Raw genomic sequence first — 17519 nt, forward strand, 5'->3', positions numbered from 1 at the left:
CAATCCCCAGTACCCCTACACACACCAAAAAGTCTTATCAATAGATTCTGTTAAACTATCAATGACATTCCTTGAAGAAATAAAAAAGAATCCTAAAATTCAAATGGAATCTCACAGGATACAAAAAAAAAAAAAAACAAAGCATTTTTTTTTTCAATGGTGGAAATTAAACCCAGGGCCTCACACATGCTAGCAAAGTACTGGCCAAAAACAATCTTGAAAAAATGAGGATGTAACTCAGTGGTAGAGCACTTGTCTAGCATGCATGAGTCCCTGAGTTTGATCACCATCATGCATGTATGCACGGGTGTGTGCACATGCACAAACACACACACATATTAAGTAGTTCCTATAGAAATGGCTCACTAGGGGCCAGGGATTTAGCTCAGCGGTCCCACCGCCTGCCTCAAAAGCGCAAGGACCTGAGTTAGATCCCTGGTACCAAAAGAAAAAAACAAACAAAAAACGAAATGGCTCACTAATTAAATGTATTCCAGGTCCTTCTTGCCTTGATCAAATAATTGGATGAGATAAGCCAAAAAGAGTGCCAAAAGTTTATTTGAAATGTGAGGGGTGAAGGGATAAAGGAAAAATTGGCTCTGGAGAGCAAACTTGGGCCAAACAAAAGAGGAAAAAAGAAAAAGAGCAGTACACCCTGGTCTGGGATATACAGGGTGGACTATTGTGAAGAATGATGATAGCGGGCTCCTTGTGGCATCTCATCTCTTTTATGCTGTCCACATCTTGTGGGAGCCCACAAGAAGTTCTACATATAGAGTCCTGGGAATTATTTGGTGCTGTCCTGGGATCTTGTAATTAACAGGTCCCATTTATTTCCCCAGCCAGCTTTGTTACAAAGCAATAGTAAACAAGATGGGGTGGTCCTGGCATAAAGACAAATATATAAATATACAGAATAATAGAACACAAAGAGTCCAAAAATAAACCCTTGCATACATGCCCAAATGATGCTTGACAAGGGTGTCAAAAGTACACAATGGAGAATGGACAATCTCTTCAGTAAATGATGTTAAGAATATGGGATCCCTACTTGTAACAGAATGAAGTTGCACCATTACCCTACACCATAACTCAAAACAAAGTAAAGAATTAAATGTAAACCAAGCACAGTGGCGCATGCCTGTAATCCCAACACTTGGAAGGCTGGGGCAGGAAGATAGCCATGAGTTCAAGGCCAGCATGAACTACATACCGACACTCTGTCTCAAAAAACCCCCAAAATACCCAAAACTAAATGTAAAACATAAAAATCAGGCTAGGTGTAGCGGCACACATCTATAAGCATAGCATGTGGAAGGCTGAAGTAGGAGAATCACCACCAATTTGAGGTCAGTATGGGCTACATAGTGAAATCAAGGCCAGCCTAAATTCCAGTCAGACCCTGGCTCAAAAAAAAAAAAAGACATAAAAATTATAACACTCCTTACCACATACATGGGAGGCTGAGGCAAAAAGATCACAAGTCCAAGACGAGCCTGAGAAATTTGGTGACTTAGTGAAACCCTGCCTCAAAATGAAAAATTAAAAACAGCTGGGGCTGGGCGTGGTGGCGCATCCCTATAATCCTAGTACTTGGAGGCTGAGGCAGGAGGATTGCCACGAGTTCGAGGCCAGCCTGGGATACATGGTGAATTCAACAGATGGTGTTGCCCTTTTATGGGGGTCCTAGAGGATGCCTAGAGGATATCACAGAAAGTCCACTCACTGCCAGCCCTTAGAGAAGAAATTGAAAACATATGAGCAGCAATCTCAATGACCAAGATTACCCAAGCAGCAGTTCGCCATACTAATAAATGTCCTGAAGCTAATGGCCACCACTTTGAGCACCTCTCCTGACTGTAGAGGCCAAAGGTAACTTGTATTAATCTCATGATGTCTCAATAAATTTAGTATTAAAATATTTATACAAGTTTTTCTTTTCCTGAAGTGTATATACATTTTTTGCATATACTCTGTATGTCACATGGGTTGAATAAAACATTTGGCTATAAAAAAAGAATTATAAAAGAGGAAATTAAAGACCTAATCTATGGGAAAAACACCTCGTCATGATAATACTTCCCAAACTAATCTCCAGATAAGCCAGAATCCCTGTCAGACTCTTAGCAGGATTCTTTGTAGACACTGACAAGCCCATTCTTACAATTCATACGGGGGCTGTAAGTGTAGCTCAGTGGTAGGGCACATTCTTAGCATACTTGAGGTACTGGGTTCAATCCCACATATATATACACACATACATATTTCATATGAAATTGAAAGAGAGTTGAACTAGGAGAGTAATACGGAAAAAGTAAGACGACATACCAAGGGGATAGAATTGAGAATCCAGAAATAAACTTCCTATCTGTGGCCAACTAATACTTTTTTTGGCAAAGATGCAGGACCATTTAATAAAGAAAGAACAGATTTCAGCAAATGGTGCTGGCATAACTGGATAGCCATCTATGAAATAATGAAGTTAGACCCCTTCCTCATATCACATACAAAAAAAAAAACCCCTCAAAATACATCAAAGATCTAAATGTGAGAACTAAATGTATAAAATTATAAAATGTATAAAATTCTTAAGATGCTGAGGAGAGATAAATCTTCATGATTTTGGATTTGGTCATTAATTTTAGCTGTGACACCAAAACCATGAGCAAAAAGAGGAAATATATATACGTTAGACTTCATCAAAAGTAAAAATGTTTGTCCTTCAACTGAATAACCTAGAGAATGGGGGTAAATATTTCCAAATCCTGTATCTGACCTGAGTGTCCACTGACAAAGGAATAAACAAAATATAGTAAACATACAATGGAATGCTATTTAGCCTTTAAAAGGGAGGAAATTTTGATACATTCTACAACATGGATAATCTTGAAGATATCAACCTTAATAAGGCAGATACAAAAGGACACTGTATGACCATACTTATATGAGGTTCCTAAAGTACAGTAATCCACACTTATTTAAGTTTTCACTTTCTGCAGTTTCAATTACCCAAGATAACTGTGGTCTGAAAATAGCGAGACCCTGTCTCAAAACCAAAGCAAAAAAACAACAACAGAAACAGCTGGGGATGTACCTCAGTGTAAATGCCCTGGGTTCAGTCCTTAGAACAATAACAACAAAAAAGGACAAAAATAGCAATTGTCAGTAAAGATCTGGATAAATTAGAACCCATTGGTGGGAATATAAGATGGTACAGTCATTATGGACAAGAGTATGGAAATGTCTCAAGAAATTAAAATAAACTACCATATGATCCAGCAATCCCACTTTGGGGTGTATATCCACAGCAACTGAAGGGCTGGGGATGTAGTGCAATGGTAAAGAGTGTGCTTTGTTCACATGACACCCTGGGTTCAAGCCTCAGCCCTGCAAAAAAAAGGTATAAAACAAAACCTCAAAGCCCCTCAAATCAGTTTAGCAAAGAGGTGTTTGTACACCTGTGTTCAGAGCAGCATTATTCACCATAACCAAGAAATGGAAACAACCTATGTGTCCATCAACAGATGAATGGATAAGCAAAGTGTGACATGTATTATGCAGCCTTAAAAAATAAGATTTTTGGGCCGGGGATTTAGCTCAGTGGTTCCTCCGCCTGCCTTGCAAGTGCAAGGACCCGAGTTTGATCCCTGGTACCAAAAAAAATAAAAATAAAAATAAGATTTTGTCACATGCCTTAACATGGTAAAAACTTGAGAATACCATGCTAAGCAAAATAAGCCAGCCACAAAAGGACAAAGAGTATATCCTTCCACTCCTATTAAGTATTTAAAGAACACAAAATCATACAAACAGCAAAAAGAAAGGTGGTTGACAAGGGATGAGGAATGTAATTAGTATATTAGTATGTACACATTTATGTATCCATTATTGATTGTGCTGCTGGGAATTGAACCCAGGTCCTTTACACTGACCAAATTCCCAGCCCTTTTTAATTTTTTATTTAGTGACAGGCTCTTGCTAAGTTGCTAAATTGCCCAGGATGGGCTCAACTTCTGATCCTCCTGCCTTAACCTCTCAGAGTGCTAGGATTACAGGCATTCACAATCACACCCAGCTATATCGCATTTCAGCATTTTCTTTCTTTTTTATTTTATTGGTACATTTTAGATATACATAACGATAACATTCATCATAGGGAATTTGTACCTGTACATGATATATCTTGCTTTTATCCCCATTCCCTTCCCCTCCTTTCAACCCCTCTTCCCCTCCATATTTACAAAAGCATTGTTTCTATTTTTCTTGTTCTTTTTTTTATATCCCTTCTTTCCTTTCCCCCTCCTCCCTCCCTTGTTCCCCTTCGCATTTGAACATTTTATTCCCATTTCCCAATATCTATTATACACTTTGGTCCTTATTTACACTTTCAGTTTCCTCACACCAGAGAAACAATGTGGTATTTAAATATGAGTGTATGAGACCATATTTTAAATATGGTCTCAAGGTGCATCCATTTAGCTAGAAATGTCTCAAGCTTATCCTTCTTTATGGAAGAGTAGTACTCCATTATAGAAAAAACCCACACATCTTCTTTATCCATTCATTAGTTGAGAGGCATTTGGGCTGTTTCCAAGATTTAGCTATTATAAACTGTGTCACTATAAGCACGGGTCTGCATATATCACTGTGGTGTGATGCTTTTACTTCTTTGGGGAAGATGCCAAGAAGGGGAATAGCTGGGTCAAATGGAACCTCTAGTTTTAGTTTTTTGAAGACTCTCCACACTGATTTCCACAGTAGTTGTACCATATATCGAATTTTAAAAGACAGAGTCTCTCTATGTGGCCCGGGCATGCCTCAAACTCCTGGGGTCAAGTCATCATCCTGCCTCAACTTCTCAAGTTGCCCAAACTCGGCTACAACTTTCAATCTTCCTGCTTCAGCTTCCTAGAATGATGAATAACACATGTAGGCCAAAACACTCAAGTAAAAATAATGTTTAAAGAGACAAGTCTAGATACAGATAGGGGATGAATTCCTAGTTAAATTGTTACATTTAAAAAGTAAGTTTCAGCTGGGCCTGGTGGCTCATGCCTGTAATCCCATCACTTGGGAGGCTGAGGCAGGAGGATTGCTGAGAGTTCAAGGCCAGCCTGCACTACATAGTGAGTTCAAGGCAAGCCTGAATTACAAAGCAGATTCTGTCTCAAAACAAAAACAAAACCTAAAAAAAAAAGCAAGTTTAATAACACTGCATATTATTTTAACATTTGTATCAGGAGGGAAGGGAGGGTGTCTTAGTTACTTTTCTCATTGCTGAGACAAAATATCCAGCACCCAAAGTTAGAGGGGGAAAGGTTTATTTAACACCTAGTTTGTAGAGGTTTCTGTCCATAATTGGCTGGCTCCAAGGCAGGGTGGCAGGGCAGACAGGTATTACAGAGGACAAATAGTTCATGGTGGGCATAATTGTAAAGCAACAAGGCAGACCACTACGGCTCTTTCTAACCCTTATATCTTATCCAGGCTGCTTAGGGTGGGTAGCACACACACCCTTAATCGTAGTGCTCTTGATCCTAGTATTGCACTACAAATCAATCGCAGGGTCACACATTCTAGATCCAGCCACCTCTGAAAAAGCCCCACCTATGACTGCATGAGGTTTAAGGGGGACATCTAGACATAAGCCATAAGATTCCACTCCTGCCCCCCCAAAAAACCTCATGCACATCCCTTTATGCAAAAATTGCCAAAGTCCTAACATATTCAGCATTACTAAAAAGTCCAAGTCCAAAATTTCCTCTGAGATTTAAGGCAAACTCTTAGCTGCAAGTCCCTGTACAGGTGAAAAGAAAGTTAAACACTTCCAAACATTCAATGGCACAAGGTAGACATTTCCATCCCAAAAGGTACCAACAGGGTGATAGCAAGGCATGGGAACAAAGAAAGGCCAAAATCCAGCAGAGCAAACAGTAAATCCCACAGTTCCACTTCCAGAATCCCTAACAATCTTTGGCAAGGTGTAAACTCCAAAGGGCTTGTGTAGCTCTTTCCCTATGGTACTGCCAGTGGTTGTAGCTCCCATGGCTTCTCTTTTGGGCCAGCTCTGCTTCCTCCTTGCAGCTTTCCTCAGATGATCCACATTCTGGCTTCTCCAAACTTTTGGGATCTCCACTGCACCTTCAGCTTCACACTCACAGTTTCACACACTGCCCTCTCAGGAGCACACTGCCTGGCCTCCCAGGATTTCTTTTGAAATCTGGGTGGAAGCTTTTCTGACTGTACAACTCTTGAATTCTGCATGCACATAGAACTAGCACCAGGTGGATGATGCCAAGGTCTGGTGCCAGCTGGAGCAGTAGCCAGACTTCCTTCTCTCTTGGCTGTAGGGGTTGAGTCCCTGGGTCACGGAGCACAATCAATCCAATCCTGAGGAATAAATTCTCTAGGCTGCCGCCATCCTAGAACATGGTGCTCTGGGGCTGTCTTCTCAAAGCAAATTCTTTCACTTTTGCGATTCTGAGGCTGTAAAGGCCGGAGTCCTGCTGGTGCTTTGTTGTCCTCAGGCCATCTTTTCTGCTGTCTTCTTCTGAAAAACTTAGCTTTTCCTTGCTAGTCTTTTCAGTGACCAATTTCTCCCCTGTTCCATCTTTGCAGGCCACAACTTTATTGGAGCTTCCTTTCTGGCCAAACTCACAACGTTTTTGAATCATTTTGCTAGGCTCTTTGCATTTGACTCTCAACATGTATCTGGCTAAAAGCCCCTAACAGTAGCTATGTCACCGCCTCAATATTAGATTGTCTTGAAATTTCTTCTGCAAGATTAATCTGCCGCCCTTAATTTTAGTCTCAGGCAAAGTCTCTGGACACGAGCAAAATCCAGACAAACTTTGTGCCAAGGCATAACACACATGTTCTGGAGTCCAACAGCCAATGCAGTCCTTCTTCCCGGCAGAAACCTCCTGAGCCTGGTCTTATAGGCAGCATCTCTATCAGCATTCAGGTCTTCTGAGCTTGACCAGAATCTCCCATTAAGTACAGCTTAAGACATCCCAGCGTTGCTTCATCATCTGGCATCTCAAAATCTTTCCTAACTCTTCCCACAAGCCAATTCCAAAGGCTCCTGAACCACAACATCAGGTACAGTCACAGTAATGACTCTACTCCTGGTACTAAATTCTGTCTGTTACTTTTCTCATTGCTGAGACAAAATATCCAAAAGCTAAAGGAGGAAAAGTTTCTTTAGCTCATGCTTTGTAGAGGTTTCAGTTCATAGTTGGCTGGCTATAAGGCAGGGTGGCATGCCAGAGGAACATTACAGAGTAGAAAGAGTTCATGGTGGGCAGAAAGCAGCAAAGCATCATGAAGCAAGCCACAAGTAGTCCTCTTTCCGTCCCTTATGTCTTATCCAGGCTACCCACCGGGTAGCACTCACACCCAGGGTGAGGCAGCCTTAATCCTAGCATCCCACCTTGAATCAATCCTAGCATCACATCCTTAATCCCAGCATCACACACCCTAGATCCTGCCACTTCAGAAAAGCTCTACCTATGATTACATAAGGCTTTGGAGTGGACATTTGTATACAAGATATAACACCAGAGAAGGTAATCTGGCAGCTGAGGAACAGAGCTGGAGAGAAACTTTTCAGTATATACACCTTTGTATCTAGCATGCAAGTGTAATTCCTATTTAAAAATTGAATATACGAGTTCGATCCCCAGTACCAAAAAAAAAATGAATATAATTAAAAATTTCAAAGTGTGGCATTGGTAAAAGAAGAGAAAAATGATAATTGGATTTAATCAACAATTTAAAAATTCAACTGGGGATGGGGGTGCATGCCTATAATCCAAGCACTCAGGAGGCTGAGGCATGAGGATCTTGGTGAGTTTGAGGCCAGCCTGGGCTACATGCTGAGTTCAAGCCTGAACTACATAGCAAGACCTTGTCTGAAAAAGAAAAAAAAAATTGAGACAATAAAGAGAAAAAAGTTTTAATTCTGCTCTGTAAAAGACACTGTTAAGAGAATGAAAAGACAGCCTGGCTTTGGGTTCAGTCCCCAGCAACACAAACACACACACACACACACACACACACACACACACACAATTAAAAGAATGGAGAGCTGGGCAAGTTGGTGCACCCCTGTGATCCCAGGACTTAGAAGGCTGAGGCAGGAGGATCACTGTGAGTTCGAAGCCAGTCTAGGCTACATAGTGAGGTCAAGGCCAGTCTGAACCATATTGGGAGATCCTGTTTCATAAAAAAGAATAAAGAATGGAAAGACATGCTGTAGACTGGGAGAAGATCTTTGCAATGCACATATCTGATAAATGATTGGTATCCCTAATATACAAAACCAGGACCCCAAATATTTATTTATTTATTCAAATTTGAATGCATTTATAATTTTAAGATGTTCAACTCCACTTCACAGGTCTTTTAATAGTTCAAAAAGAGTTATGAAAAGGAAATAAAAAATTAGTCAATTACAAACACAAGGTGACATAAAAAATACCTCAGTGGACTTAATTGAAGAAAAAATAGTTATTCAAGAAGATAGCTATGACACAATAACCCTGATTAAGATTTGGAGAAATATCAAGAAAATTTTAGTTTGTTTGTTTGTTTGTTGTTGAGAAGGGGTCTTCCCATGTACTTCAGGCTGGCCTTGAACTCACAGCAATCCTTCTGCCTCTGCCTCTTGAGCACTGGGACTACATGTGTACACCACCATCCCCAATTGTTTGTATTTTAAGGTACAGTCTCACTATGTATTCCAGGCTTGCCTTGACTTCACAGGCCAGCCTCTAACTCACAACATTTACAGACATGTGCCACCACATCTGGCTAAGAGAATTGCATTTGTTTTTTGTACCGGGAATCGAACTCAGGTCCTTGCGCTTGCACAGCAGGCAGCGAAACCACTGAGCTAAATCCCCGGCCCCACTGTTGTTTTTGATACAGGTTCTCACTAGGTTGTTCAGGCTGGCCTTTTGCTCACTATGTAGTCCAGGCTGGCCTTGAACTTGAAGTAATCCTCCTGCCTCAGCCTCCTGAGATAATTGCATTTTTAAATAATATTATTAATACATACTGTTATAGTAATTCTTTGGTTTTCAAATTACCAGAATTAAGAGAGCCACATGTTATATTATGAAAAAGAAAACAAAATTGGTGCTTACTTGCAGTATGGAATGTAATAAGTCATAGAAATACACCATTTATTTAGAGTGATGAGTTTGTTGTTGTGGTGGTGGTGGTAGTGGTAGTGTTGATAGTGCTGGGAATGGAACCTAGGACCTTATGCATGTTGAGCACACACTATTCCACTGAGCAAAAATCCCAGCCAAGTTTTTGCTTTAATTACATTTAAAAGAAATAGAAGACAAAAAAGGAGAAGAAGAAGACAGAAGACAGAAGACAAAGAGACCTTGAAAGACACATCCCAAAATGTAAAGACTAGAGCCAGAGACATAGATCAGTGGTAGAGTGCTTGCCTCATATGCACGAGGCCCTAAGTTCCATCCCCAGCATTGTAAAAAGAAAAAAGAAAACATTAGATGTCTTCAGGTGCTATGTCTCAGTGATTTGTTTCCTGTTTTGCATTATTCCACTTTTTCCAAATTTTCTATGAGGAGAATATATTATAAAGATAATAAGGGAAATTAAATTATTTTAACTGTTAAAAAGCAACAACAGGGCTTTCTGTTTTCTGACAAAAAATATAAAACCAAGTAGCAATTTTGCCAACATAAACCTCAACTCAATATTATTTCAAATGATGCTCTCACAGAATTCCAATATAATTGATAAGCTATCTGAGCTTTCTCCTTACTGGGGTTTTCATAAACGCCTATTATGAAGTTAAAGGAAGTTCCTTTCTATTCCTATTCTCTGAGTGTTTTATCATAGAATGCTGTTGAATTTTGTCAAATGCCTTTTCTGCATTAAATGAAAGAAAAATGTGATTTTTTTCCATTATTCTATTAATTTGGTGCATTATATTGACTTCTTTTGCTATCACCTTTGCCTTTCTTTTTTTTTTTTTTTCCTGGCGGCGGTGGTGGTGGTGGTGGTGGTGGTAGTGCTGGGAATTGAAACTGGAGTCTTCACATCAGGATATAAGCCAAGCCTCTTTTATTTATTTATTTATTTTTGAGACAGGGTCTTGCTGTGTAGTTCAGGCTGGCCTTGAACTCTTGGTGATCCTCTTGCCTCAGCCTCCTGAGTGCTGGGATTACAGGCATGCACCATCATGCTTTACCTTTTAATTTTGAGGCAAGGTGTCTTGGTTACTTTTCTCTTTACTGAGACAAAATACCTGGCACCCAAAGTCAAGAGAGGAAAGGTTTCTTAAACTCACAGTTTGTAGAAGTTTCAGTCCATAATTGGCTGGCTCCAAGCAGGATATCATGGCAGAGGGGCATCAGAGGAGAAAAAAAAACAGTTTACAACAGGCAGAAGGCAGCAAAAGCAGCAAGCAGCAAGCTACAAGTGACAAGCAGTGACCTTCTTTCTTTCCCATATATATACATATATATATATATGTATATATATGTATTTTTGTACCAGGGATCAAACTCAGGACCTTGCACTTGACAGGCAGGCACGGCACCACTAAGCTAAATCACAAACTCTTCTTTCCCTTATATTTTATCCAGGCTACCCACCCTTAGGTTGGTATTATGTCTTGTGTTTAGATGTACCCCCAAAGCCTCATGAGAATGAGGTGGGGCTATTTTGGAGGTCGCTAAATCTAGAGTGTGTGATCAAGAGTGTATAGTGCTAGGCCAGAGAGCACTAGGATTAAGGGTGTGAGTGCTAACCACCCTAAGTAGTCTAAATAAGATAAAAGGGGCAGGGAGATGCTGTTAAGGTCCCTTGTTGCTTTCTCTACCTTGTGCATGTCACAAACTATTTCTCTTCTGCGATGCCCCTTTGCCATGTGTCACTCTGCCTTGGAGCCAGTGGATTATGGACTGAAACCTCTACAAACTGTGAGCTAAATAAACCCATTCCCCTTTAACTTTGAGGGTCAGATATTTTGTCTCAGTGACAAGAGAAGAGTAACTAACACAGGTGGGTAGCACTCATACCCAGAGTGGAGCAGCCTTACTCCTAGCATGGCATGGTAAATCAATCTTAACATCACATCCTTGATCCAAGCATCATACATCCTAGATCCAGCCACCTCTGAAAAGCCCCACCTATGATCATACTGGGGAGACATTTAGATACAAGCCATAATGCAGGGTCTCACTAAATTGCTCAGTTGCCCAGGCTGGGCTTGAACTTGCAATCCTCCTGCCTTGGCCTCCCAGAGTCCTGGGATTATAGATATGTACCATTATCCTGGCCAAAATATTTTTTTTTCTTTTTCTTTTTTAAAAGCTCATTCATTTCTGTTTATAATATTTATTTATTTATTTATTTATTTTGGTGCCGGAGATCAAACTCAGGACCTTGTGCTTTCAAGGCAGGTGGCAGAACCACTGAGCTAAATCCCCGGCCCTTATTTTTTCTTTTTAATGTAGGCATGTGTACAGAATGAAAACTTTCATTCTGAGCAAAGCTTTCACTGCAACCATAAGTTTTGCTATGCTATGTTTTTGTTTCTTTCATTTCAAAATATTTTCTAATTTCCCTTGTGTTTCTTCATTGACTCACTGTTTATTGAAAGTATGCTGTTTAGCTACTTGGTTTTTTTTGGGGGGGGTGTTCCAGGAATTGAACTCGGGACCTTGCACTTGCAAGGCAGGTGCCAGAACCACTGAGCTAAATCCCCAGCCCCAAAAGTATGCTGTTTAATTGCCACATATTTGTGAATTTCCCGAGTTTCCTTCTATTATTGATTTGTTTTTTAAAATTTAAAAAAATATTATTATACATGTTTGCAATTCACGCAATTTATAATCATCTTCAGGAGTGGTTACATGTACATATTACGATTTGTTTTTTAACTCCCTTCCCCTTTCCTCCCCCTCCCCCCCCTCCTTCTCTGGTTCGCCTATCCCCTTTTTCATATTTGTTGATATTATTTGTCTTAACATATTAATAAAATAATATCTGTATGTTATTGCATACAGTATTTACATTAATAGTAGTTATTAGGTTTCTGTATACAGCATATCTTTATTCCACTCATTTCCCCTTCTTCTGCTCCTCACACTTTTCCCTTGGACTACTTTCCTACTGTAAGAGATCCATTCCCTTGTCCCTTTCTTTGTTTTGTTTTGTTTTTTTGGTACCGGGGATCGAACTCAGGACTTTGCACTTTCGAGGCAGGCACCAGAACCACTGAGCTAAATCCCCGGCCCCCCTTGTCCCTTTCTATCCATCCTTTATCATTTTCTTTGTTTGTAATTTGCCTCAAATGAGATATACTATATAACATTTAAGTTTGTGTGACTGGTTCATCTCACTCAACAGTATATTTTCTAGGTGCATTCATTTTCCTACAAATGTCTCAAATATGTCATTCTTTATAGCCGAATACTATTCCATTACATATAAATACCACATTTTCTTTATCCAGTCATCTGTTTTGCATGTCATCCTTGTGCAGGGGCCATGCTAACACTCTATCATTTTAATTTTAGTATTTGTGCTGCTAAAGCATGCACTGCTGTTGATTTCTGGTTTTACTATGGTCAGAATATATCTTCATATGACTTCAATCTTTTTTTTTCAGTACTGTGGAAGTCCAGGGTCTTAGCACCGAGCTACATTCCCAACTCATTTAAAAAAACTTTTATTTAGAGACAGGGTCTCATAACAGTGCTAAATTGCTCAGGCTGGATTCCAATATACCATACTTCTACCTCAAATTCCTAGAGTGAGTCTTATTTGTGGCATTAATATAAGGTCCAGCCTTGAGAATGTTCCGTTTACACATGACAAAATTGTTGATATTGATTTGTTTTCTTTGCAGTGCTTTAGCTTGAACTTGGGGCCTTGAGCACACTAGGTAAGCACTCTACAACTGAGCTACATTCCACCACCCCCCCTTTTTTTTTTTGAGACAGGGTCTTGCTATGTAGTTCAGGCTGGCCTTGAACTCACTAAGTAGCCCAGGCTACCCTCAAACTCAAGGTGATCCTCCTGCCTCAGCCTCCTGAGTGCTAGGATTACAGGTGGGCACCATCACACCTGGCCCCCAAAACTTTTAAAATTGTATTTTAAGACACGAGTTTTGCAAATTTATCAAAGCAGGCCTCTACTTGTAATCCTCCTGTCTCAATCCCAGTAGCTGGGATTATAGGTACACCCAGCAAGTGGAGTGTTTTGTATATTCTGATGATTAAGCTTAATTGTATCAATTTGCTTGGCTTGGGAAGCCCAGTGGATTGGTAGAACACACTTTTGGGTGTGTCTGGGTAAGTCACTGGGACAGGACCTTGGTACTATATCCGGTCCCTTTCCCTTTCCTCTTTGACACTCTTCCCCTCCACTGCGTCCTGACTGCCATGAAATGAGCAGCTTTGCTTCACCATTTCCTTTGGGATGATGCTTCTGCCTTGGAACCAGCTGGGTATGTACTGAATCCCCATAAAACATAAGCCAAATTAAACTTCTCATCCTTTAAGTTGTAGGTGTCAGGTGTTGTGTACAGCAATGGGATAGAACATTAGTTCTGGAGAATTAGAGTCATTGCTCTGAGTATACATGACCATATGGTTTAGAAGCTTTTGAAACTGGTTTTTGTGAGGAGTGTGGAAAAGTTTGGAGATGCAGGATAGAGAAACCCCACAATGTTATAACAGAGCTTGATGGGTGATTCTGGCTGGAATTCAGAAGGCCAGAATGCTGATTAGAATGCAGATAATAAGGATCAAGCTCAGGAGATTTCAGTTGGAAACAAGAACTCTTTTGGTAGTTAGAATAGAGGCCATGTGTGTTATGATCTGGGGGAAAATTCGTCTACATTTTGCTCATGTCCTGAGACTGCAGGAAAATGAGATTAAGAGTGGCAGGCTACTTTATCTGGCAGAGCACATTTCAAGACAGCTGAAAATGGAGGGTGTGGCATGGGTACTGCTGGCTATGTTTAGCCAGATTTATAGTGAGAAATGGGGTCAAAAGGCAGAGCAGCAAAATTTGTAAAACTCAAACTTGGGCCCAGAGGAGTCATACACAAAGTATTTTGAGTATGTCTTGGACATCTTTCATTCCGTTTATTCCTAATACTATCTTTATCTGGGGGAGGGGTTTTTGAGGCAGAATCTCACTATGTAGTCCAGGGTGGCCTTTAACTCCAGCTCTTACTGTTTCAGTTTCTGGACAGCTGGGATTATGTGTGGAATTATGTGTGGGATTATGCACCACCATACCTGATCTGGCTTTACCTTCCTTTATTTTATTAAGTTGTTGGGATTTTAATATGTATACCAAGGCAACACAGTAATACTGGCATTTTAGTATTTATTTGGCATACTATGAAAACACTGGTGTTTTGTATAAATCTGAGAAACACTTGTCATAATCATTGACTTGTCTTCAGATGTCTGAATGAGGGCCAGAAACTGGAATTAAGGATTTGTGCTTCTGGTTTCAGTCTTTCCAAGTAGAATGATTAAGAAAGAAAATTTTGATTGAAAGAGATGAGGAAGCCAGGTGTGTTTGTGCACGTATATAATCCCAGCTACTCTGGAGGCTGAGGCAGGCAGAACACCTGTTCAAAACCAGCCTGGCAATTTATGGACTGATTTAATTTATTGCAGCACTGGATACTGAACCCAATGCCTTCACTGAGCTACATCCCCATTTTTCAGTTTTTTGAGACAGAGTCTGGTTACATTACTAAATTGCCTGTGATGGACTTGAACTTGAGATCCTCCTGCCTCATTCTCCCAGAGTGCTGGGATTACAGGAATGTAACACCATGCCCAGCTTCTATTTTTATTTTGAAGAACCTCTATTCTGTTTGCCATAGCTTCTGCACCATTTTACATTCCCATCAACAATGCACAAAGGTTGCAATTTCTCCATATCCTTGCCAATTTACTTTGTTTTTTTCCTGATATTATCTACTGTAATGGGATGAGATGGTATCTCATTGTGGTTTTGATTTGCATTTCCCTTATAGTTAGTGATAGGCATCAGTTTTTTTTTTTTTTTTTTTGGTACCAGGGATCGAACTCCGGTCCTTGCTCTTGTGCAGCAGGCGGCGAAACCACTGAGCTAAATCCCCAGCCCATCAGTATTTTTTTTAGGTCTCTAATTATGTGCAGGAAAAGTTGAGAACAGCGTTTAAGGGATGTATAGACACAAAGTTCTGCAGAGTATTGTCTAGGCCATTTTACTTGCTCTCATTCTGATAGAAAGTCTGTTTTCCCACCTAAATTCTACTTCCACAGATTACAGAGTCAATCAAAACTCCTTCCTTAGGAAGCCTGCATTAGCCTCTCTAGGGAAATGCCTCTTTCATTAGAATTCTTCTCCCAGCAATCTGTACTTCAGGAAGAAATCAAGGTGGACTACTTACAGTTTCCAAGTCTCCAGGGAGTTATTTGCATCTACAAGTGAAATGTCATCCATGGGGAATTTGCAGCAAAATGGGAAATATATGGATTTTTCCTTGGTATAACCTGAGTAACTTGCTTCACTTTTATAGGGCAGGTTTTCTTCAGTAGTTAAAATGAAGGGATTAACTTCAACAGTTTCTAAGGTCGTTTTGGCTTGACTTTCAATAGTATCAACATACTATTTCAGTGCTGACCTCATTCTTCTCAGAACTGGGCAGAACCTATTTAAATCAAAATTTGATAATATATTGGTCCTAAGTACATCCTCTCTAAAAATAATTTTTTTTTGCCCTATTGGGAATTGAACCTAGGGCCTTGGCATTGAGCTACATCCCCAACCCTTTTAGAAAGTTTTTCATTGTGAGACAGAATTTTGTTAAATTGCACAGCCTGGGCTTGAATTTGCAATCTCTCTGCCTTAATCTCCTGGAGTGCTGGGAATGTGTATACCACCACACTTGGCTCTCAAAAAAATATTTCAGTGCATGTTACTAAATGATTTGTGGTTATAATGGCTTCCATCAACATTTCACAGCTTCTTCAGAAATCTGATTACTGAACATCCTATCTTTAATTTAATTAATTGATTTAACCACCAAACCTGGGTATCACAAATTATATCTATTCAAAATTTAAATACATCTATATTAATAGTTTGCATAATAGAACAGAGCAAGAAACAACACTGGTGATTTAGTCGAACATATTTTTCTTATGATGAAGAAGTTTAGAGAGGTTCAAGTGAAATGCTTAGTCACAGACTGGATAGGAACAAAACAAGGACTATGTTTGTTTGTTTTTTGACAGGGCCTCGCTATGCAGTTCAGGCTGGCCTTGAGCTTACTGTGTAGCTCAGGCTGGCTTCGACCTCCTAGCAATCCTCCTGCCTCAGCCTCCTAAGTGCTGGGATTACAGGTGTGCACCACCACATCAGGCCTTATGTTATGGTTTAGATCTAAAATATTCCCCCAAAATTTCAAATTTGGAGATGGGCCCTGGTCAGAAGGGGCAGGTCACTGAGTGCATGATTTGGAAAGCTGTATTCTCATCCTTTCTGCTTCCTTGCCAAAATGAAGAGAACAGTTTTCCTCTGCCATCCCATTTTTGCCTTGGAGCCAGCCCAACCATAGGCTGAATCCACTGAAACTCTGAGCTAGGCCAGGCGTAGTGACACTTGCCTATAATCTCAACACTCAGGAGGCTGGGGCAGGAGGAGTGCCACAAGATTGAGGCTAGCCTGTGCTGCATAGTGAGTTCAAGGCTAGCCTGAACTGCATAGTGAGACCTTGTCTCAAACAAACAGTGAGCCAATACAAACCTCTCCTCCTTTAAGTTGCAGGTGTAAGGTATTTTGCCCCAGTCGCAGGAAAATGACTAATACAGAATATTGGTACTGAGAATGGACATTGCTGTGACTATACCTGACAATGTGTTTCAGAAGCCTTTAGAACTGCTTTGTAGAAGGTGTTTGCAAAGGTTTGGAAGTCGGGGATAGAGAAGCTCCAGAATGTTGTGAGCAGTGCTTGATGTGCAATACTAGTCAGGGCTCAAAAGACCAAACACTGTTAGGAATGTGGACAGTAAAGGTTAGGCTCAGGAAGTTTCAGTTGGGAGCAAGGATTCCATCGGCAATTGGACCAGATACCATGTATGTTATGCTCTAGTAGAAAATCTGTCTACATTTTGCCCACATCCTGAGACTTTGGGGGAGACTGAAATTAAGGATGGTAATTAATCCAGCAGAGGAAATGTCAAGGTAGCCCGGTGTTCAGGCTGTGGCACAGGGTACTTCTGGCTATTGGCCAGATCTACAGTGAGAATCAAGAGCAAAAAGCAGAGCTGAATGATTTGAAGTTTGGAGTTTTGCCAAACAAAGCACCTGAAAAGTTGGGGCAAAGGAGAGCATGGTTGCTGAAAAAGCTAGCATTAAAAAAGAAGCCAAGTTCTTTGTACAGGGACAAGAAAATAGCTTGAGAGCACCTCAGAAACCAGCAAGACCCCACCCATTGCAGGTTTAAGGGTGCAAAA

General features: G+C 40.3%; 1 non-coding gene across 1 annotated transcript; it reads right to left on the reverse strand.

The window, feature by feature from the left end:
* Nucleotides 1-12487: 12487 nt before the first annotated feature.
* LOC147822465 (U6 spliceosomal RNA) lies at nucleotides 12488-12590 on the reverse strand. Its single transcript, XR_015445630.1, has one exon. It is a non-coding gene; the product is annotated as a U6 spliceosomal RNA (small nuclear RNA).
* Between the last annotated feature and the right edge of the window lie 4929 nt (nucleotides 12591-17519).

This window comes from Heterocephalus glaber, unplaced genomic scaffold (genome assembly GCF_053883595.1).
Source record: "Heterocephalus glaber isolate CG9 unplaced genomic scaffold, H.glaber_assembly_v1.0 deba00001613, whole genome shotgun sequence".
NCBI lineage: Eukaryota > Metazoa > Chordata > Mammalia > Rodentia > Bathyergidae > Heterocephalus > Heterocephalus glaber.